This window comes from Gambusia affinis, linkage group LG13 (assembly GCF_019740435.1).
Source record: "Gambusia affinis linkage group LG13, SWU_Gaff_1.0, whole genome shotgun sequence".
Lineage (NCBI taxonomy): Eukaryota > Metazoa > Chordata > Actinopteri > Cyprinodontiformes > Poeciliidae > Gambusia > Gambusia affinis.
The window spans coordinates 13,102,856-13,127,200 of NC_057880.1; the positions used below are offsets into that span (position 1 = coordinate 13,102,856).

The 24,345-nt window shown below is 40.1% G+C and overlaps 1 protein-coding gene across 5 annotated transcripts in view; it reads right to left on the bottom strand.

The window, feature by feature from the left end:
• zmiz1a (zinc finger, MIZ-type containing 1a) overlaps positions 1-18,783 on the bottom strand; it is a 119,432-nt gene extending 100,649 nt beyond the window's left edge. For 3 of the 5 annotated variants that reach the window (XR_006372658.1, XR_006372657.1, XM_044137394.1), the window contains exon 1: positions 18,602-18,783. The gene's annotated coding sequence lies outside the window, so the exon portion shown is untranslated. The remainder of the gene's footprint in view (positions 1-18,601) is intronic. The other 2 variants (XM_044137392.1, XM_044137391.1) reach the window with 1 other exon arrangement.
• Between the last annotated feature and the right edge of the window lie 5,562 nt (positions 18,784-24,345).

Consider the following 24,345-nt stretch of genomic DNA (forward strand, 5'->3'; position numbering starts at 1 on the left):
CAGCCCTGCATACGTTTGGAAAGATACACAGACACAGGCCTCGGTTCGTAGTGGAGTTTACGGCGTAATTTAAAGGATCAGCATGGGTTAAACTGAATAAAATGTATTTTCAGCATCCCGACGCCCTCGAATGTCACTTGCACATCATGCACACAAGGCGACATAAGCACTGCTGCAATGGCTACAGCTGTAATGATAGAGTATCTCTAATTACCCATCAAGATGGTTTTGACAGTGTTCTGTGTGCCAGCGATCAGTGTCGTGGCACGGCGCCAGCAGCGACTCGGTTCTGTGTGATTTGTAGCTGCAGCTGAGTAGCGGGTGGCACACCGCCGGAGCTGCAATGCCACACACTTTCATCCCTGTCCCCTCATCTCCTTTCTCCATCCTTCATCCCACCTTTTTATTTTTCTTTCCTCTCGCAACAACCCTCAGCGGTGCAGCACTCGGGCTGTCCTGCATCACCGCCCCGACCTTGCTTGTCATCAGTATTTACCAGGCTTCCCGAAGCTGCTGCACAGCCCAAAGAAAAGGGCCGCACTGAGAATTCTGAGGGTAAATATGAGCTTGAGGCTTTCAGGTTTTAAAGCAGAGGGGAGAGCGGATTTTAAAATTGTAAATGCTATTATTTAAACTGGGTAAGAGATATAATTGCACCAAAGTCATTTTCAGCCAACCAAGCTGCAGACATGCAAGCGGATCTGACACAACAGACCTTTGAGCAATATGCAAACCGCAGCATCCCTCAAAATGATAATGGAGTCATAACGTTAATCATGTCTGCCGTAACAGTTCATCTCATCAGCGTTTTATGGTTTCCTAATTAGCGCTGCCTGAGAACAGGTAATGGGGTCCACGATCATAGCACTACATCCTAAATAGTGTTCGCAAACATGTTGTTATTATCCTTCTGAAAGCAGTCAAAGAACAGAGAAGAATAGAAATAAACATTTTCAAGAAAACGTGAATATAAAGCTAAGAGAATCAGTTCAGTACTTCGGTCGGTACTGTAAAGAAACTAAAAATGTAATGATTGAAGATTAGTGACCAAAATCCAATCCCATTAAGAAAAAAGTAGCATTCTAAATAAGTATTCTTTATTTCAGCAGGGGAGGTGATGTGTTTCAAAGGTACTGTTAAGCAGGATTTTACTATTGTTTTCAAACAATGCAAAATTATTGCAGAATTGGCCTGTTAAGCTGTCTTTGGCATTCTACGTTATTGATTGTAAACTGCGAACTGTAATCGCTTGTCTTCATCTTCAAGAGAGCCTAGATCCTTACATTAACTCTCGAGATTTACAAAAAGCTGCCATCGTTTCTAAACCCTGCACGTTTCCTAACAGATGAAAGCAAAAACCTGAAAAGGGTTAAGCAAAGCAACTTTACAGTGCTTTGTTCAGCTTTCCTGATCCCTGCTGATCAGCAGAGACTTTAAACTATTCTAGGTTCTGCAAATTAGAACAGACTCAGACCATACTTTGTCCCAGAAGGTTTTAATAAATTTTACGATGAAACAACAGGATCTTCTTTTTAAATGCAAGTTTTGTATTTTTAGCAGGTCTATTTGCTCCCTGCAGACTGTTTTCATCCTTATTGATATAAACTGGTTACACTATTGTTTGTATGTCATTTTTGGAATTCCACACAACCCAACACACCTGTAGTGAATGTTCCAGGTTTGGGATCTGGCTGCAAATTGTTTCAACTTGGAGAAAGTTACTGCAATGAGAATAAATCGTTTTTTCCCCACAGAGACCGTCATGTGGCAGGGACACACAAACCTTATCAACAAGTAAGCACAAATAACTGACAGTGTAGATGGTGTGCATATGCATATTAATAGGGGGGGTATTATATATGCTCATCAAATAGTGAGTGTTGAATCAACCAGTCAATATTTTATGTAAAATCTGCAGTGTGATGAGTTTCCTGCAGACTTTGTAAGTTTTATGGGAGGCAAATTGATCTAATCAGCAAAGGAAAATGACACCACACACCACAGAGGCTGAAATACATGCTAGCCTCCTGTCTCCATAATGTCAACACACACACATTTATCTTCGGTTTGACCTGAAAAATCATTTACATTCAAATTGTGAACCAGTTTGTGGGCTTGGGCTTCTGCCAGCAGTGCGTCACAGGTCAATTATCTTTCAAAAGATAACAGCCAATGTCTCTTCCTCTTATTGTGACTGTAATTTCCTTTACATTGATTCGTACCAAGTGAACAAGATTTACTTTGAAGGGAAACAGGTGTAATAATAGGGACTAATCTACATGTCACACATGTTTGGCTTTTATTGTGCGGTTCTGCTGACTCAGGTTGGATGAGGTGAATCAAAGCAGCTTCAGATTCAGTGACTCTGGAGATTTGGCAGGCGGAGTGTTTCCAGAGGCTCTGAACTGATCAAATGGGTTGGCTGATTTATCAGAAAGAAACATAAAATCCAGTAGTTTGTAAATCTTTCAACCGCTTGCCAAATCTTCTGCCGTTTTCAGCAATTTAAAAGTGTTTGGCCTTTTTATGGGTGTCCCGCAAGCAGACCAGCAATGCCGCATATGGCATCAAAATCTCACTGAAAGAGTGAGCAGAACAAATTTGTCACAAATGTAATTTACATATATTACGATTGTGCAGGTTTGTGTCAAGTTAAAAATGAACAACTTCCATAACTTTTCTTCCCCTCCCAAACACAAAGCACATGCCAAAGTTATTATTATAACTATTATTAATGGCTTATCAACTAGCAGCAGTTTTCCCCTCAATGATAATCTGCTGGTCAAACAATGGAAGATCTAATTTTCCTCTGCTTATCAGAAGATGCAGGAAATCATCAAAATTCTTTGAAACGCATCAAAACTGAAAGCATCCACTTTTTTTGTTCTGCAAATGGAAAAACAAACAATGCGATTTTCACAGGGACTAGTTTACATCAAAAACAGGCTAGGAATATTTGATTTAAAAACTGCATTTATTTTTTAATAATTTAATCAACTTTTATCAAGTTAGAGCACATTTCTCAGTTTTTGCTGCATGTTTATTTTTCAGTACATTAATTTGTTTAAATAAAATAAAACATAGTCAAATTAACCAGAAGTAAAAAAATAAAAATAAAAAAAAATAAAATAAAAACAGGAAATCCATACTGGTCCGTAAAAGCCGGAGCCATGTATCCCCAATTATTATTTCAAAGAAACATCTTGCATAGTTTTCCCAATAAAGTTGAGTTTTTCACATTTTTTTATGGTTGTATTGCGTTTACATTTAAGAACTGGATGCTTAAGTTAAAGTTTAACAATTCTTTCTACTGTTGTTTGATACTGAAACTGCAATTCAGAACTTTTTTTTTTTTTTTTAAGTTTCCAGCAACAAACCGTGGAGCAGCAGGATGTGGAACCTACTGGCAAAACAAACCCAGGCATACTTGCCGCTGCCGTCCTGCACAGTCATGTGTGGAGGGAAATTCATGTGCAGGATATTCCTCTGCCATTTGCATGGGGAAAAATCCCTACTTCGTATTTGAAAACTTCATTGCGCTGTTCTTCCTGCTGTTAACTGTAAAACTAACACACCCAAAGGCTTGCTAAAACCTTGGCATACTACATGTACACATATAAAATCTTCCTGAGAAGGTTAAACAGTGTCAGAAACTTTTCAGTATACGTGTGAAATACTGGACCTGGCCATTGACTTCTTTGTGAGAAGTTCTTCCTCTTTTAGACACTCTGCCTTAATAATAAAAGTCATATACCCATCCATAATCTGAAAATGTTTATGCTTGCAGAGTCGCGTCAGAGGCGGGGTAATGCAGGAAATCATCAAAATTCTTTGAGAGGGTCACATGCATTGTAATCCCTCATTAAAGCACATAAAATAGTGTTGTTCAAGACGCAACAGACAAATAAGTAAAATTTTCTGATCTGGTAATTGTGAGTGACCCATTTCTGATGCCACCCTGGGTAACAGCCTATATGATGCCCATTAAAAGATGGCCCATTTCTAAAAAGACAAAACTGCTATGATGCTACTCTGAAAGCATTGCTTAGAAAAGATGTTAATATTTTCCTTCTAACGTTTTGTCAGTCTTGTCACTTGGCGTCAAATCACCTGTTTTGACAAAGTACCTAGAACTGAAACAACCAATAAATGTCAAAACAGAGAGCGCTGTCCCGTAAGCAGCCATCAACCTTTCAAGAAAGTATGCAAAGTATCAAGCTTGGCTGCTTCAGAAGGCTTCAATCTATTGTTTCATATTCCTTAAGAAAAAGCAAACAGTCATAATTAAAACCCTTTTGTTCGCTCTTCTCTCTGGTTGTCATTAATGACATTGCCCCAGGCACAGAGATCCAGTTTAACTGTCAAACTTGTTCCTCTCTGATCGTCGCAACGGTTGACGGACAGCCTGATCAAATTTTTTTCACTGCAGCTTGGCGTCCAACGTGGAGCTTTATGAGGAAGAAATGACAGTGTCAGCCCAGTTTTAGTCACAGTCCAAAGGGCAGACGCTCGGCATGAAGACAGCCAACATCTTAATACTGTGGTGAGTGTTTGCTACTGCAAGCAACATGAATTTTAATGAGAAACTTACGTATAAAAACGAAGGAAAAAATATATATTAAATAAAAACAAGGAGGCCTCTGTGCAACAGTTGCCTGAATGGCGGCTGCTACTCCTCATGACCCCGAAGCTTAGAGCAGATCAGATCAGAGACGCTGCGTGACAGATGTCCACCCTGGTGCTCTGTTCCAGGCACGAGCACAGCTGGCAAACAAACCAAAGAACGCGAGAAGAGGGTCAACGTAGAGGAGAACCTGGATTGCATTCAAAAAACAAAAGAGAGAGAAAAAGAGGGAAATGCAAGCAGAACCAAGGAAAGAGGAGCAGGGCGGTGTAGGAGCTGGAAAGCAGAATTCAGACATCACATCCTGCAGACTTTATCGCTGGAATGAGATCTGCTCTGTCATGTTTCCGTCAGTCAGCAACGAGTCGGGTCAGAAAGTGACACGACTGGTTTAGACATATCTCAAGCAGTTCCTGTCACTCTGACTGACTTGGAGGAGAAATGGAAGAGCTCACATGCACTAAATCACATCCAGACATGGTAATTGGAATCAAGGCAGAGTTATGGTTTCACAATCTAAAAAACTCTCCATCATACTGTTTTTATTTCATGTTAACAATACTAAAGTGTTAAAGTGTCTCTCCTCAAGGTTATTATAATGTGAGAATCGCATCGCAGCCCATGCCTAATCACTAGCAAATTAAAACAATAAAAGAAATTTAAAATACACAATAAACTGTCTGCAGAGTTCCATACTTTTCCCAACTTGGACTGTAATAATAACCTCTCCTTTCAGTCCATTTTAATGTATTAATACAAAGTCTAGTGGATGGATGGATACTATTTTCTCTTTCCATACTTTTCCCGGTTTTCCAGACTGCATATTAACTACGTAAGTTACAGAGCGAGAAAAAACTAAGTCATCATTCCAATCACAATACTTTGCTTCCATTCCAAGGAGCAAAAGCTCAGAAAAAAATCCTGGTGAGAACAGAAAAGAAGAGAGCTAATTATAGCATCACAGCGGGATGTCCAGAAACAAACTTGATTATCAACATCGTCAAGATGGCACAAAGGAAACCTGCTGCTGCCACCCCCACCACCCCTCCTACATATCCGCCACAATCCAATAGAGGGGCTTTTAGCCCTCGTAATGATTTCTAAAGTGACAAGTCAAACAGATTTACGGTGACAGCCTGACAGGAAGTGGCACGAGCACCATTACCGCTCACGTGATCGGACCTCCTCGCCCCTCGCCTGCATCCTCCCCTCTCGTCTCTCAAGCACCTCCAACCCACCCACGGTTCGATAGAAGAATGAGGCAGGTTCAAAAGAGACGGGCAACAAGCCTATTTGACCCCACCCCCCCGCCCACTCGCTCAACACAAGCCCCTTTCAAATGAGAGGGAAACCCTCTGCTCTGTGGAAGTTAGTTACTTAAAGCGACAGGCCACCAGATAACAATCTGGAGATGGAAAACTTGTGGCTCGGGTTAAATGGAGATATCTCTGTACAACTTAAAACACCATCACCCACAGTTTATCAGCTTTAATGAGCCGTGATCGGAAGGTTGGATTTTACAGCTTTAACCAGAGGCTGACAACTTTTCGGCTGCTGCAGTTGGCCTTTCAGTAGCCCTGAAACATGATTAAAATAGCAATTTATTTACCAAGCAGAGCAGTTACAGTGGAGAACAGGCAGTTATTTATTTCATCTTATTCCAAGGAGTTTTTTATCCGACTTAAACATACACTAATCAGTCGTTTGGAGTTTGAAACTGTCCTCCACTTTAAGTTTGTCAAATTTTAAAAATCTAATTTGTGTTCATATTCATTAAATGAATGAAGTAAGAACTCATAACAACTTTAGTTTCCGAATGTTTGAACCAAAAACCATAAACTTAGATGCACTTTTTTTACTTTAATAAAAAAATAAAATCAAATAGAGTTTAAACACATTTGCTTTGATAATCTCATAGTTTAATTTTTCTGTTCGACATAAAGTTAAAGCCTGTTGTGTGTTATAGTTCTTGTGTAAAAATAGGAACTGCCAGGTCTCGATGAAAATCGGAAAAAGCCTGATTGGTGCATCTCTAATCTAAATACGTCGTGACTGAAAGAATCAACATTTGACTTGTAGAACATTGATGTTTGAGTAGCATCGGCTCCTCCGGGTGTGTAGGTGCAAGTCACCCTCCCTTTTGTCTGGAAGCTTAAAAGCACCTTTGCAGCGTCGAGCTTTGAAAACAGAGCTGCCCCTTACAGCCATCAGAGATGGCGTCAGAATGAGGTGAGCGGGGGACTTCTCAAGCTGCAGAGCCCCCGAGGCTATGCAGATTCAGTTTCCACCATTCTGGCTCCAAAAACAAAGAAATTCTTGAGAAAATCAGGGCAGGACCTCACCCCAAGCAACCGCTGCTTCTCCTACACTCCTCTCACTCCCTGTCTCTCTCTCTCTCTCTCTCTCTCTCACGCACACAGTCAAAAGCACATATTTCACATAAACACACAGCACGACAAAGGGGATTCCATGCCAACATCAATGAGGCACCCCTCCTCAATGTTAAACAATCATGTTAATTTGATATTCAGGGTGACGTGGTTGCAGAGGCATGACACAGAGGTGTGTGTTTGTGAATGTGTGTGCATAGGTAACGTACTGTCAGGCAATAATTCATACTTTAGAGTCTAATATCGTTTCCTGTTATTGTTGCTAACCAGCACAGACTTGCTCAAAGAGACAGTTATTTCTTTATTGAGTAACACTCTTTAGGACTGAGGGTGAGGCTGGACGCAGAATGGCAAACTGACCTCCCCCCAATTGTCCCACAACGCCCTCAACGCGAGTGTGTGATGTCGTCACATGGGCCTTTAACATTGTCAACAAACGCCATTCAGCTTCCACTCGGCGGGAACCGACATGTAAAGGTCGCAGTATGTCTGTGGAAGCAATACATTAGAGGTGTGTCACAACAATGGCTGCTAGACATGATCTGGAATAATAAGCTGTAGTTTGGGTGAAAACTGAATGGGTTATGGGTAGGGTTAGGGTAGCATACGGATGGTGTGTCGCATCCTGCTGCCAAGAGACAATGGGGTTCAGGAGGCAAAATAAAATTGTAGCTTCCACAAATCACAAACAGTGTTGCAAAGTCCGCTTATTGCGATCAACATTGGGCTTGTTTTTCTTTAAAGTCGCTTGCAAATTTTGAGTTGCGGTTTGCGTTTCTTTTGGGCTTGTTTTTTAAAGTGAAGTTGCTCGTTAGGACTTGGCTTTCTAAACCCCTTGATTATCTCGCAGCTGCCCACAATAAAGTAAAACACGAGTGGAAGATGTTCTCCCTTCTTTCCAATGTTGTTCTTCATTTCAGCTATAAGTATTTTGGATGTCACGAAGCACCTCTCAACATCACAAGCTTGAGCAAAACTAGTCACTGAGAATAAGGTTGATGTACACACGTTAATCTAAATGTTAGCCTGATTAAATTACCACCGTGTCAACTTGAAGTTAATTTTAAATTGAATGCTGAATCTGAAGCCCGAGTTTTAGGATAATTCTAAATGAAATATTTGCGTTTAAACTTTCTGCCCCATTGGGCAATGAATGTGGGGAGCGATTAACAGTTAACTTCATAAAATATCAATATCATAAGCCATCTTATTGTTGTTGTGTGTAGTTGGGACCAGAGAGCCTCAGAAATATTTAGAATAGAGTGAGACAGATTATCCTTCTTCTGTCAGCACGACAAGGAAGAGAGTTTATGTGAATTAAAGATTTGATCAGATCTGGATGGACCTTGCCCTGCATTCCTTAATCGCCTCCCGCAATTCATCATTCCCACAAAGTGTAAGCAATAACGACAGCTACAATCAAGTGGATAGATTTTGTGAATAGTAACCAAGAATGTTGTAGATACAGGGAGCGTTGCTGGTTTGTCAATAATATTTGCCAGATAATTAAACAGCCTTGGGAGACAATGATAAACATTGTTTACAGAGGGCTGATCCCTGGCAAGCGCCAAGCTTTGTATCATTGCTGTCTCCGGAAAACACACGATTACCCCGCTCTCATTACTGATATGATAAACGACGGATTGCGACGTGCCTTTGGATTGCTGAGAGGACACAAAACGAGGGGAGGTTAGAAAAAAAAAACAAACAAAAAGAAAAAAACAGCAGAGAGTGGGGAAATCTGTGTTGTGCCGCAGATGAAGCAGGGTTCTTCGCACATCTCACACCAGAACTGGTAGAATTCAAACATGTATGATGAATTCCAGCTTTCACTGTTTATTAATTCACTTTTTATTTATACTTCATTACCCCATGGCTTCCCCTTTCCGTCTGTGTAAAGTCAATTCCGTTGCCCACCAACCCGTCTTTCTTTCTATTTTTTTTTATTATTATTATTTTCTTACGGTTGGTGTATCCACACAGAGGTTTAAATATGCCCCTTTATCTGAGCCGCCCAGGCGGGAAAATGAAAGGGATGGCGGTCCTTAGAACCCTGGGAAAGCGGCTGGCTCAGTTGCCAGTGTCGAAACAGAGGGGAGGGCACTGAGCGGGCAAACACACCACACACAGAAACACATTTTTCTGCCATCGAAAAGAGAAACTGGGAAGAAAAATAGTCTTAGTAAGGCAGTGAGGCTTATGATTATATGCCAATATGATTTAAGAGGCTCCCCATAACAACTATGACTGGACGGGGAAATTCAACAGCTAGTGTACATCCTTCTCCCTGCTTTCCAAGACTACAGGGCCTTAAATCCCCTTCAAATTTTGTCGCACTTTGACCCATTACAACCACAAACTTCAATTTATTTTGAGGATATCTGAAGTGGTAGACCACCAGAGTAGTAAATAGTTGTCAAGTGGATGGAGAGTGATCGTTTTTATTTTTTTTTTTTCAACAAATAAATCTATTTTTTTAATGAATCTGAAATGTGTGGTGTTTGTTTCTATTCATCCCTTTTAAGTGAATTTTTTGTAGAAGCTCTTTACGTTCCACTTAGTAAATATTTTCTGGTACGCCTATAGCTGATTCTATAGAGACTGAAATCTTTTGCAAAAAAAACTCAAACTGAGGCAGTTTCAGGTCTTACCACATATTCTCAATTGGAATGAGATCTAGACTTGGACTGAGCCTTAAAAAAAAAAACAATACAATTGAACCTCAATCATTCTATTGTATGTCTGGATGTATGTTTGTGATCTTTCTTTTACCACAATCTCAAGCTGTTTGTAGCCCAAAAAGATTTTCCTTCAAGCTGTTCATCTCTACGTCAAAACAGATCAGCTTTTGTGCTCCTGGTTTCATCTGACAAGAGCAACTTCATTCATATGTTTTCTGTGGCTCCTTCATTTGACTTTTGCTAAAAATTTTAATAGGACTTCTTAAGGGTTTCTTTTAACAGCACAAAAGAACCCAATAGTTTTCCCATATACTAATTATCTCTCCTGATCTTTGGATCTCTATAGGTCCTGCAGCATTGCCATGGGCCTCTTGGATGCTTGATGTCCAGAAATTGCTATATTGTTTCAATGACAAATTGGGTTAATTAAGAAGGCTACAGATTGCATTGAATTGCCCATTTACCCTAAGGTACCTTAGAGTAAACGGGCTAACTACAAACGAAACTACACACTTATCGAGAGCATTATTTGTAATAATCTTTGAAAACTATTGATACATATATACAACTAAGTTTGTAGTTGTTATAAACTAGTAGCTATTGCCTGTTCTGTCCTACATGCAGGCAAACAACAATTGCCATTAGTAAATCTTTGTTAATTTACTTTGTCAGAAAGCAAAGACGCATGTCTCCCTGGAGGGTGCACTGGAGACAATTTGACTGCCTTTACAAAATATCAGCCATCCCTGTGAATCGCCCGCGCATCCTCCATCAGAAAAATCTGCATCAGCGCGCACTCCTGCCGACTAGACAAGGAGACTGTTTATAGCACAAATTATAACCTCAGCATTGGGTGTTTTATTTTAGAAAAATGATTCATTACAGTCTTTGAGCTAGACAAAAATTGCAAAACGCTGTGGAAAGGGGGTAGCTGAAATTAATTCAAATCCTAGAAAAAAAAAATAAAAAAACTCCATAAAAATCTATTGCTAGTGCTGGTTTAAAGCACAGCAGGTTATTGACTCCTGAATCCTGCAGGTGCAGAGGTTTTTCTGCCAGACTGGTCGGTTTGCTGCGCAAGCGGGAGGCAGGAGCTCAGTCCTGTGGGGCTGTCTGACAAACGGAGTCATGTGGGATATTGTTTAAGGCCTGAGCGCCTCTTGGAAGAAGCTGCAGCGGCTTGCAGGAATGCATCTGTAACTAAAAAGAAAAGGCAAATACAGACGAAACAGTAAACCCACCAACCCAGCGTGAGCGGGGACTAATTAGTGACTGTACTTACAATTCAAAGAAAGGGGGATGAGGAGAAAGGAGAAGGAGGGGAAACACAAACAAAACACACGCTCACACATACACCCAGCAGACAGTTGGAGGATGAGGACAATGAGTTTGCTTAGCTTAAACGGGATTTACAAGCCAAACAGACACACGCCAACGCCACTCACTCAGACACATAGTATTGCTTTTGTGACACGGCTCTTTTCTCTCTCTGTCAAACCAGCACATACTAGCTCAGCCCTGCTCTGTGCAGATTTCATCAATAGTCCCCCCCAAAAATTGAGGGAAATTCCTTGTGATGGTGAGAAGACCTGAGTGCAGGCGGTTCTGGTGGGCGACCGGATAGATAGAGGGAACATTTTGTTCCTCCTGTGTGTTCTTTGACTCTCAGACTGTTCCCATTGAGGCCGAGTGTCAGTTATGATTCAAGGACCCTGGTCTCTCTCCAAAGAGGCGGAGAACAGGACGTGGCCATTGTGACATTCTCTGAATTTGTCATCAAAGAACAAACATACAGGAGACAGAGACAGGGTGGACCAGAAACTTTACTCTCCCCTTCCCTGTGCTCTGCTACAGCACTTTGCAAGACTCTGAATACTTCCTGAGCCTTTTAAAATATGCCCCATAACAACCACAAACTTCAGGGAACTTTATTAAAGTTTTATGTGATAGAACAATCTGTGGCTCCAGAGCCATATGTGGATCTTTAGCCCCTCACACATCAGCTCTTAACAAGTTTGGCTTAAAAGAAAAGCCTGGTTTTAGCAATTCTTTTGTCTGAATAGCCACATAAAAATTATGATTAAACGCAATACAAACCAATTTTTAAAAAAATATACAGAACTTAAGGAAAGAGCACTTTTTACTTTTATTTTAGATTTTATGTTTTTCTTTATTCAAAAAGCTACAAAACTAATTGCTGTTATTTAAAACCTCAAAACAAAACACAGTAAATGTATGATATCTATATATAAAAGTTTTCGAAAAGTCCAATCTGTTGTATGGCTCTGCATAAAATTCATTTTAGAGGCTGTAAAGGTAGTGGACCCTACTGTAGACCAACACAAAGCAGCTGACGATGGTAAAGTGAATGGAAATGAATGACAGAATGGCTCAGTCAAAGTCAGGATTTAAATCCAAGTGAGATTCTGCTGTAAGACTTGAAACAGGCATTCTTCATTCAATCCATCTCAGCTTGATTTATCATACAAACAGTTCAAATAATGGCTAAAACCTTCACCATCTATGTGTAGAAAGCTGTGACAGACTTGCCCCAAAAATATACACTGACGTTTATCATTGTCACGTGACAAAACGTGGAGAATTTAGAAGGGCATGAATACTTTTGCAAAGCACTGTATGTTATAATTTTTAGATGACAAATAAAAATCACTAAAAAGGTCTCATTTCCCTGATGTTGGCACCGCTCAAGGCTGAAGCAGCGTCTCCTGAGGAACATTTCAATTTAATGTTTTGTCTGCGTTAAACAGCAACGACTAATTTCAAGGCAACGGCAAGTTACCGTGATATAGTCGTGGTTAAAACACAATTCGGAGCCTGCAGCTGGTTTAATCTGCCTCTCACAATGGGCTTTAACAGCAGCAGCACCCCACTCAGCACTCCTGGGACTCCTCTACAGAAGGTGGCCAAACAATGCCGCCCATCTCTCCATGAGGTTAAATGCCTTTCCAAGGTACTCAGCATTATTCACAATGACTCTGCCGCCCTCCTCCCACTGCCTTGCGAGTTCAAACCAGTCTTGCCTGATCCATGAGCAGAAGACGGCGGTGAGGAGCCCGCCGCCGAGGCTGAGGTTTTCTTATCCCGACGTCTAATCTTGGTCCATTTTGGCTTCCTGTACCACGCTGATGTCATCACAGTCAGTCAGCGGGATGACTTATTATGACTTCTCTGCTGGCCGCTACGTTTCTCATGTATTAGTTGAACTGTGATTACCAGATTTTAACTGGACGAGAGAGCTTACCGGAGGCTTATTACGATTGGGAAAAATTCCAAGGGAACAGGCTCGTAAAATGCCTGAATTTTCAAATCAACACAATTGTTCCAATAAAAAAAATGTAAAAAATGGTATAATGCAAAGCAAAAGATCGACCTAAAACAAAAATAAAGCAAGATTTCAGACAAAAAGAGAGACAGACGCAACGTCTGGCTTCCCCGCTGGACACAAGTGGGTGAGGTCATAGTGAAGGCGAGACACAAGACTACCAAGAATCGGTCAAGAAAAAAAAAAAAAACTCTGTAAGCAGTTTCACAGCACTCCTTTAAAACGGCTCAAACAGTCAGATGAAACGTCGGGCCATCAAAACATTGATTAGCGATCGGCAGGTTTTTAGCACGTTCAGCAGGCCGCAGTCGCACAGAGAGCAGCGAGGACCGTGTGTGACTTCAGTGAACTGCTGAGCAACAAAAAGCTAATTACTGCAACATGTGCAATTAGTTGTTTTCCTTGAATTCAAATGACCACCTCACTGCTTTGCACAGAGCTCAAAAGCCGGGGCTCAGGATGCACTCACTGCCGTAGTGCCTCTGTGCACAGGGAGCAGACGTGCCTGATGAATTGTGCAGGCAATTTATGTGCTGCAACTTGTAGCAACCTGATGTATTTCTTGACACAAGCATCTAATATTTCTTACCTTCGATGTTTACCAATTTGGTGCTTAGTAGAAAATATTTTCTATTTGTCTACTTGTTTGGTGAGGAAACAAGTATATGATTGCAAGCAAACCTTTATCTTCCTCATACTCAGCTACAACTTGCAGTTCTGTTGTGTTTTTGTCTCACGTTTCTATTAGTTTTCCAGACTTAAAATTTTAGGGTTTTTGTAATTTAGTAACAATCTGGACTTTTGTGTAAACCTTACATTACCTTATTTGGTTTAATTATTTGCACTCTTTGCAGACGGAGATAGAATTTATACATATATATATATATATATATATATGCTCCACAGACTTCATTGTGGAAGTTTTTACTGCAGAAACACTGAACGATGGCTCCTTTCAGTGTCAGAAAGATGTTTATAAATGAATTCTTTATGAAGCACAAAAGATATACAAATTTTCTAGAAAGAAAACTCTATTTTAGGTCAGGGAATTACATTTCTGCAGACACCGAAGTTGCTCTGGGTTAGAGCAACTTAGCATGCCTGTTTCCTGGAAACAGGCATAGAAAATATTGGATTAGTAAATATTGGGAGTCTTTTGAATAAACTCTGCAGGAAAAACAAACAGGGGCTGCTGTTAGTAATGCTAATTATGCTAAATGCTAAAGACAGCTCAAAATGGCAACTCTGTAATCGTTTCTGTTTGGAAATCGTGTTTTACTACTGAGGGGTGTAACACAGACTGCTCTCTGACATACAATAATATAAGTAATTAATGATCATTCAAAGAATGGCTTCTTAAGACTTTTTTATGATTGCAACGGATGAATTGCCAATCTTAACAAATAAGGTAATTCAGAGCATTTTCTTCCTAAATATTAAGTTAGACACCATAGTTTATTTGGAAATAAACTAATTTTAAAATTATCCTGCAAAAAATAACATCCCTTACATTTTTAGGTATGAAAAAAAAAAGTTAATGAGCTATAATCTGTCTGGGGGAAAAAAAAACACAAGGTTAACATTTTTAACTCAAAAACACAATTGGTCGCTGGATGAATGACTGCTGAGCTAAAAAAAAAAAAAAAAAAACTTAGTTTTTTTCTGAAATTCAGAATACTATATTTTTGTTAATTCAATAGGAAAAAAAGACTGGAGACTCCTAAGTGTTTCTTTTCCACACATAATTACATTTTTCCATACTTATCCAGACTTGGAAAAAGATCAAATTGTATCCCAGACTTTCCAAGCCCTGCGTGTTAAAGGTGCGAGCATTTTCCCGCCGTATTTCCAGTGTGACCTCTTCGCAGTCTGGCACTCTGGAGAGCCAGAGAATCCGGCCTCACAGAGTCTGCTTGTATTTGCTCCCATCCTCTGAGCTTTTGAAAACATCCAAGTTTGATTTCAGAGTGAGTGTACAGGAGCCTTTAGCCTGTTTACTGAATCAGACGCTTCTCTGTCTTGTCTCACAGCCTGCCTGCCTGCCTGCCTGCCTGCCTGCCTGGCTGGCTGGTTGCAGAGAGGCCCCAAGAGGGACAACGGACGGAAAGAAAAGTTGCACATGCACACCAAGACACACACCCATTTCCAACACTTGCAGATGACTTTAATTCCTCCTTCTCCTTTGTTGCCAATTTATTTGGTAACCCACTTTGAATGGATGATTCTTCTTCTTTATTTTTTTTATTTTTTATTTTTTTTGGAATGAGTTACCACTCTTTTTGGTTTTGTCAGAAGGAGGGTTTTAAAAGAGAGAGAGAAAAAAAAAATCTGAACAGCAGCACTAATTAATGTGGTGCGCCTGACAAGTGTTGCTGCTAAAACAATTTCATTACATCACCAATTTAAATTACAGAGGAAGGAGACACTGGAGGGTGCGCTCGTTCTTACTGTGTTTATACACTTTCTTAGACAGACACAAAGAGGGAGTGGACGTAACGACATGAACACCTGCAATCCAGTGCAACACTTTTGCAATGAATACGCCAAATTCAAGTCTGCGATCAGAATTAGAGGCTTGTTGGTGAAATGCTCGGAGCTTTATAACTTGTTTTTTTTTTTTTTTGAATGAAGATAAAACGTCTTCATCACGTTTTATGAAATTGAAAACACTTTTAGACTGCTCAGTGTAAAAATATAGGCTGACTTGTTTTACTCTTTACCCCTCGTTATTAGCATTTTTAAAGGATGGGGTATACATTTTTTTTTGTTTTGGTATATCAGAGCACTAGCACAAAGGTGAGGTTCACACCTGTAGCTCCTACAAACTGAGGCGTCTGCAATTGAAAACAAAAAAGGCAGATGCTTCCAGATCCACTCACAAATGTAAATAGTTTTCAGTCTGAAGGCACAATAACCACCGTAATGTTTAGCTAGTGTTCTAATATAGTACATTTGGTATCACAGTTAATTATTATTATTTACTATAAAAGTAGCAGATAAAAATGTTTCACTTTGCAACATTCAACCATCAGAATGACTTTTAAAATGTGTTAATTTTTTTTTTAACAAAAACAGGAAACAGAAGGGAATGTGTTCTTTTTAAGAGAAGAAATTATCACAACAAAAACACGAAAATTTTAATTAATCAAGAAGATCGATATGATTTTCTTCATAGATCACTAATCACAAAGTGCTTTGCAACTGTTCGAACAAAGAAACGAGAACGCAAAACAACAATCATACCAAAACCAAAAACACAATTAAACTAATGATTAAAAGACAACTAAAATAAATGCCATGTAAACTACAAAACAGAATAAACACAGAGTCTTAAGAGAGGAAACAGTAGCAATAAATGTTAAAAATAAAAAAGTTTAAATGTAATGAAAGTCTTCATTTGTAAAATACTATAAAACATCAAACTGCCGTCTAGTTTTTAGACTTCATGAAGAAATCTAACAACTAGAACATCTGCACTCTCCACTGCCCTGATCTTTTGTGTGTAGACAGAAAAAAACAGGATAACAAACCAAACAGCAGAAATGCATATCTAAACTCACCTAAAACAATTACATAAGATTTGACACATGTTTCTCTACAGCTGTGAACGGCATTGTATGTAGCACAACAATGAGGTTAACTAAAGCCATGATAGCTTTACTTTCAGATTCAGTTAAGCGGCATATAAACTTATCCATCAGGTTTCCGAGCAGAGCCTGCAGAGTGCTGACTCCAGCTGTCACAAACACTTCGCTTGCGCTGTCCCAACTTGGTCTTTTCAAGACTCCAAGATATTTCTGTTTTTTTCACTGACACTTTTTATATTACAGTTTGAAAGAAGAATATTTGTCTTCTTTTGTTAAAAAGATCGTAACAGCACTGTACAAGCATTGTACTTTAAATGATGTCCTACATTTTACAGAGTATAACAGCTGTTGAAAACCTGCACTTGAAGAACTAAAACCCACAGGATCATCTGCATACATAATGTGAGTAATTTCCAATAAATCATCCAGTAAAGCACAACAAAAAATGGGTGGGCATGAGATTATAAGCATATAATTAATTAAGCCAGCTATATAATTAATTGAAACAGAACAAGTATGTACATATTATATTGCATATTTGTTGTAAGTACACTGGTTAACTAAAAAACTTGTATTTTAAATATCTGTAAGTGCACTTATTTATCAATAAGATAGCTTTGGAAATACATCTTTGCATCAGATAACAAGAATTACAATGGATGTACGTTGATGTCTGCTGCAGGATGCCGTTCTCGTTTCCTCTTGTTTTGGGGTTTTTGTTCAGTTTTTTACAAGAATTATCAAGTGCAAAGGGGTAGGCTCTTTGCACTTGAGCCTACCCCTTTTTAACGGTAGGAAACGGGATTCAGGCTAAGAATACAAGCTCTACATCACCCTGTCCTAAACTTCAGCTGTCCTGTAGCAGGCTGCAGGGTAATGAAAGAGCAGCAGTCTCCACCTCCTCCTCCCTCTTGCTATCCCTCCTCCCATCCTGAGCTCCCCCCCTCTCTCGCTCTCTCTCTCTCTCTCTGTGCTGCTCTGCCCTGGCTGGCCTCACATCCAGACGGCAGGAATTTAACGGGGAGGGTCTGCCAGACTTAAGACACAAGGCTGCAGGCTGAGACCAAATGAGGCACTGCTGGTTACCAACACAGATACTGATTTTGGGTTTTGTGCAAACAGGATGTGCAGACCAGTCTGTGGAGAAGGATCAAGGGTGGGTGTGCGCTGCAAGATTTCAGAGTGGGCACCAGCTTTATGGCCATCTGGACACTGTCTAACTGTAATATTAAGGGTACAGTAAATACTCTTTATTATTAATCAGCTTGAATAAATAATAATAAAAAAAACAATGATTTGAAAGATGTTGAAAGAAGGACTTTGATCCCAAATGTCCTAATTGACCTCCTAGATTCTGAAATTCATTCAGTAAATAGTGTCATGCATTCAAACCGAAGTGCCAAACATCACAGAAGCTGCATGACAGGTGTTGTATAACACAGCAGAGAAGGAGTAACACTTGGACATGCCAGCTAATTGCATTACAACAGGTAGCCGATAATAGCCTTGATGGGAGTCAACAAGCCCAGACACACGGCTGACTGTTAGCTAAGTGACATACATTCAACCGAGCCATCAGCTGATCGACCGAGAAGACACATTAACCCCCACACACACACAAAATAAACCTGCAGCCACTCGCTTCCGAACATATTTCCACAGCACTGTCCGAATGCAGTCACCTCCTTTTTAAAACAATCCCAATGAACGTTGCCGCTTCAGCGCAACTCGTTCGCACGGTGTTTACATACAATGGAGCAAGCAGTCTGGCTATTAAAGCGCTCCGTCGCGGCTCACGCAACCAGAATTTGCCCCCTTGACACCAGTTCACGAGCGGCTGTTAAAAGGTTTCCCGGAGGTCAGCCTATTGTTAGCAGGTAGTGGCTGGTCAGCGGGAGGCAGAAGCCCCACATTCAGCATTCAAACCTCGCTTTGCAACAATAATTTAGGAGAAAATAACCAGGCGCGAAACTTACTTTCTGCTCGAAGCTCAGTGGCAAAGCCGCGTATTGTTCCTCCACGCCGCGTGTTTACGGCGCTCCGCTCCTTCGCTCTCTTCACTTCACAAAGACGACGTGAGAGAGACCCGAAGACGGTGTGACTGACTGACTGACTGACTGACTGAATCAACTACCGTAGAGCACGGCAAGTTGAAGTGTCAGATTACACTGGCTATTCAGTTACCAGAGAGAGCCGTGCGCGGTGGTGGAAGGAAAAAGGCGGCCTAGATTTCCTGCGGAAGGACACCAGTGGTAAGACGTAATAGTAACATTATAACAATACCTCTGCTGGAAATATGCTGTAATTAACTTCTGTGACCTGTTTCTTCATACACATATTTTTCAGCCTTATTATTATTATTATTATTATTATTATTATTATTATTATTATTATTATTATTATTATTATTATTATTATTATTATTATTATTATAGCCATTACATTTGTTGTTATAATATTTATTTATATTTATTTCTTTATATCGCTATATCTTGGTTTTCACCTGAATATTCTTTACTTGTAATTGTTTATTTAGTCATTTTAAAGACCCGTGTTTATTTAAATTTTCAGGTTAATCTGATTAAATAAAAGCTAAGTATAATTTTCAGTTTTTTTCTATTTTGGACATCAATACAAAAATGTAGCAAAAAATTAGCAATGAAAATTTACAACAGATTTCAGTTGTCTGTTAAATGTTACGTTTAATTGCTTTTATTTTTGTTTTGTATTGTATTTTATTTGTTCAAAGTCTGGATCACTCCTATCAAAGTCAACAAGCCCAAAAACATTTCATGTTTTTTGGTTTTTTATGTCTTATTTAGCTACATTTGGTGCTACATTATTTTTGAAATATATGTTAGTTTATAGCTGATGGTAGAGGCATTTGTACACTCAATCTGTGCACACTCAAAATACTGTTAAAACAAAGTCTTGGTTGAGCATGATAGTATGTCAAGAAGCAGCAGTACATAAATAATTATAAATACGCCCACAACAAATGTTGACGGGCATCTGAAGTTATTTTGGCGTGTATGTCTTTGCATACTGGGCCCCGCTCCAGCAGCTCCATACGCCGGTTTCCGTGTTTTGCTGGCGGCCGTCCTCCTGTGGAAGCCTCGGAATAACAAAGACGTGTTTGAGAGCAGCGGCAGGCTGGGCTGAGCGCTGACGTCAAGGAACAATGTCTCTCCTCCCGACACGCACGCATCCTCGCACACACACGCGCGCGCACGCCTGCACGCAATCTCTTCACTTCCCCTGTGTTCCCAGTCAGGCAAGGCTGAACTGCCCCAGAGGGAGGGTCGCTCAGCTCGCAGCGCATCAGATAGAATCATTCACTCCTCATGCGGTGCGTACACGCAGGATTTCTGTAGTGTGCGTGCGCGTTGGGGTGGGAATAAACAATCAATGGACTCATAGATAACGCATACCACATAAACCATAAAAAGAAAGAAGAAAAACAAACGTGCAGTGTGGACCAGACGCGCACCATACTTCATTTGGCTGAAACTTTTGGATAGAAGATCACCAACAAAAGTGATAACAATTGCTGTGCTCAGTTTACGATTTCGTTTCACACTGTGTCACAAGTCCAAGGGTCAGATTCCTGTTAGCAGTTCTTGGCTCGGGCACCTCTCTTTGAAGGGAAGGAAGTGTCTGCCATCCTTTTAGCTTCCTGCCTGCAGGGTTCCTGACACTGATGCAGTGTAGAGCCTGAGCAAGCTATCAGCAGTGAAAGGAGGGAGGCGGTTGGGTGGCCGTGTGGGTTTGGTGTGTGTGTGTGTGGGGGGGGGTCGGTATCAATGTGTCTCAAGGACACCCCAGCCCTCTGGTCAAAGCAGCCATGATCACTGATGGGGACAAATGCAACCAGTGACATCAGCTGCTTGGGCAGTTTCTCATTTTTATTTCAGGGAAGCATATTTCTACAATGGAAATGAGGTTAGCAGTCAATGTCACATGCTGAATCTGGGAGCTCATGTTTTTTCTACCTTTAAATGGCCTCTGAAGATGACTTATGTCAATGTGTCCTCACTCTTTGCTCTTTGCAAGCCTCTCCTTCTACAAAGGAGCCATGATACTATGGTCATAAGAAAGAGATGAGGAAAGATTTTAACAGTATCTTGAAAAACGTCTTGAGAAAATTTGGGTAAAACCAAGAGCACCCATTTTTGTGATGGTTTTTGCAATTCACAATATGTGATTACTATTGAATAATTTGGTCTTTATAACAATTTAGTTCCCTAAACTAAACCGTTTGATTCCCTAAACCGTTATAAAGAACCTCTAGTAGTTGGTGTAGAATATGTGTTTCAGGTTTTGTCAATATAAGTACATTCATTTTTGATCTAGATTTAATTAAATGCTACTTAGACATCTTAAAAGCAATGAAACATTCTTTAAGTTTGATCTAATTGAGAAGCTGCGGAGAGCTATGGGAGTTGGGAGGTAATGTTATTAAAGCGGAATGTTAGTATTCTCCGATTCTAAAGTAGAATAATTTTGCTGACTTGGAATCAGCAAATGACATATCTATTGGTGACTTTTTCCACTTCGCTTTCAGTCTAATAATACTATCTCATGTTCTGGTTCATCCATCAAATTTTTGTTTTATACTAATTATAGGCAATAGGGCATGCTATGAGTGCTAAGGGCCTGCAGATGGTCAGGTCATCCTGCAGCTCAGGAAAAAAATGTTTCGTTGCCGAGCTTTTTGTTGTCATTGAACGGGGTGCACTTCAGCCTCTCCAAATAATTTAGTCCAATGGCTGCCAAGAAGATGGATGGATTGTAATACATATGGGTTCTGTCTGAATCACGTGTAATTTCACGTGTGCTGCATTTTAAATGTTAAGCGAGTGCATCAACGTAAACCAGAAGAAATAAACTTTGACAGGGTTAACCTGTAGTGTATTTTAGCAGATCAAATTACCACATGAAAACAACTTAGTCTTCAACACATTAATGATAATCAAGCCAGACTCGTTTTCTGACTTTGTTTAAATACTAAATGATCCTCATTTCTCTCTGTCATCTTTCTGCTCCTGACATTGCTTCTCTGTGCTGAAGCAGCGGGGGGAGCGATGGATGCTTCTTGTAGTTACATGATGGAAGGAGAAATTTAGTTGCGCCGAAGCTCTCTTGTTCTCATGGAGGTGTGACGGTGGTGTACCGTGCAATTCAGATGTTTGCACCAACAAACTTCTGCAGCGACTGAGAACCCTAAAAATCAAACAAGTCACACTGTCAGGAGTGACAGACACCAGTAAAGCAGTCTCTGGTTAGACTTGCAATACTATCTTGGTAACAAAACTCTTTCTAAAGTCTGTTACAGAAGACTGGGGTAACTCGTTAAATATGACTGTTACAGGGGCTTCAATCCAAAACACTCAACCGCGACATATCGTACCACTTTGTTTCTAAATCACTTTAAAAACAAGGCTGAACAAACTACTGAAAAATTATACAAGATTAAAAAAATGCAAGCTGCTAAAAGAGACAAGATTCCCAAGTTAATTTTACAAATGCATTCGTGTCAGAATGTTCTGAACAAAAAAAGACAAGCTCAAATTAACTGAAAACAGAAGGTGAAGAAGAAATGTGTCCAGGGTTTAGTTGTAAAAATGTGCACAAGCATTTAAAAAAGTTAAATTTCTTATAGAAACTTGCTAAATCTTTTAGATTTAATCAGAACAGCTCCAGCTTGCGGGTCTCATGTTTAAAATGAAGATTCAAATGTAAGAATGCTTTCAAGGTGAAGAAGATGTTGTAAATGGACTTAATTTATGTTGCACTTTTCTAATCCTGCCGACCACTCAAAGCGCTTTATGCTGGAGCCACGTTAAACAAGTCACACTCACTTATGCAGGACACCATCATACATCCAAACAAAGACCTGTAGGCAACTCAGGGTTAAGTGCCTCACCGAGTGGCACATCGAGATCTGGCAGCAGGAAGCCACAACTTCCGGATTGCAGGATGACTACTCTTCCCACTGTTGCCCCTGAGCAATGCAACTCAAGTTCCATGAGATAATGTTATTTGAAAGTCACACTATGTGAAAGAGGACAAATTCTCCTCTGTTAAGAGATTTAATTGGTGATTAATTGTCAATAGCATGGCAGCAGGAAGAAATTGTTTGCAGCGAATGTGGAGCACAGCTGAACAAAAAAAGTGGGAAATGTCAACAAATTTAGGTAGCAAAAAAAATCAAAATTTGAGAAAAAAAACAACAACAAAAAACACAAAGGAAATGTAATAATAGCTTAATGTCTTGTGATCTGAACTGAAAAAAGTTGATTTTGCCAACTGTGTTTATCACTCTGAAATGAAAGGTCAATTTTAACACGCAAATTTATGATTTTGCTTCTCTCCTACAAGGACTGAAGAGCAAAGGTCAACACAAGATATCCTGCAGGCGCTTCAGTGTTGCTCTCATGTCAATTCACAAATTTCAGCTTCATCTATCATGGATCACAAAATGGTAGTCAAGGAGAGTCAACTCAGAGCGGTTATCAATGTTCTTCTGCAAAAAATAAACTGGCAGTCATCTTTGCAAAAACTAAAGAAAATGTTTGGCTTTTGCTCACAAAAAAAAATAATTAAAAAAATAGAACAAAAAAGACGAGGAACAAGACTGAAGCCTTGATGTATTCCTCATGGAACGCAAGTAGAGGTTGATAGAAAACACACTGATGCTGACACAAAAGATTTACAGTGTGGGACTGAAACTAGCAATTATTCCAGAGCAGAGATAAGGAGCTTGTGATCCACAACATCAAAGGGAGTTGTTGGGTACAACAGCACAAATCCAAAGTCGTCTGTTGCATATTTCTTTTTCATCATGATTGTTTCTTCACCAATGCAAATAGATTACAGTTCTCAAAAGTCAAGTCTTAAAATTGTTTTTCTCTACCCAAACTAAAGTCAGCGGACATTTATGCAAAAATCATGTGATATCCAGGAGGATTTCCATGAGGTGAAAACACATCGAAAGACAAAAACCAAAAACACAATGTCAAGAGATTCAACAATTACACACTACAGCAAACTTTTGTTGAAGATTTGTGGGGGGGCGGTTGTTATTTGTTCTATCTCTTTGGAGCATTGTTGTTTGTTTTGTAGGCCTAGTGTATTTTTAAAATCAACAGAGTGAGGAAAGAGGGTGCACATCTTGAGCATCTGATTTTATAAAAGTGAAACATGAACACTTACAAAATTTCAGCAAAAATCTGCTTTATTGGAGGAGGTGAAACAAGGGTTAATTTTCTCGATATGTTGAGGAGCTGTGGGGTCAGTAAATGGATCCTCTCCTGCGGAGAAAAAACAGAGGAGCACTATTTTAAAACAAGACAAGTGAAGTTTGGTTGAGTACACCATCGATCTCTTCTGGCTGTGAGAAGAACGAGGAGCTGAGCGACAGAAACAGGGGAGGAGAGAAAGCAGATAATATGACTGCCGGCCTCTGGATGCTTGGACAGCTTTTATAGACGCTGCCGCTGTCGTAGTGTCGGTGCTCAGTCCTTTACTCCATTTCTCTTCTGTGTTTCTGTGAATGTTGACCGGGTGGTCGCAAGACAGCACGGGGCCCCATGCTGACTGGCCTGACTGGCTGCGGGGAGCAGAGGGGAAATCAATGAGCGCTCACAATAGAGTGCCAGCATCCAGACAGCTAACAGCTCCCCGAGGCCACGCGAGAGAGGTGGTGGAGAAGAAGAAT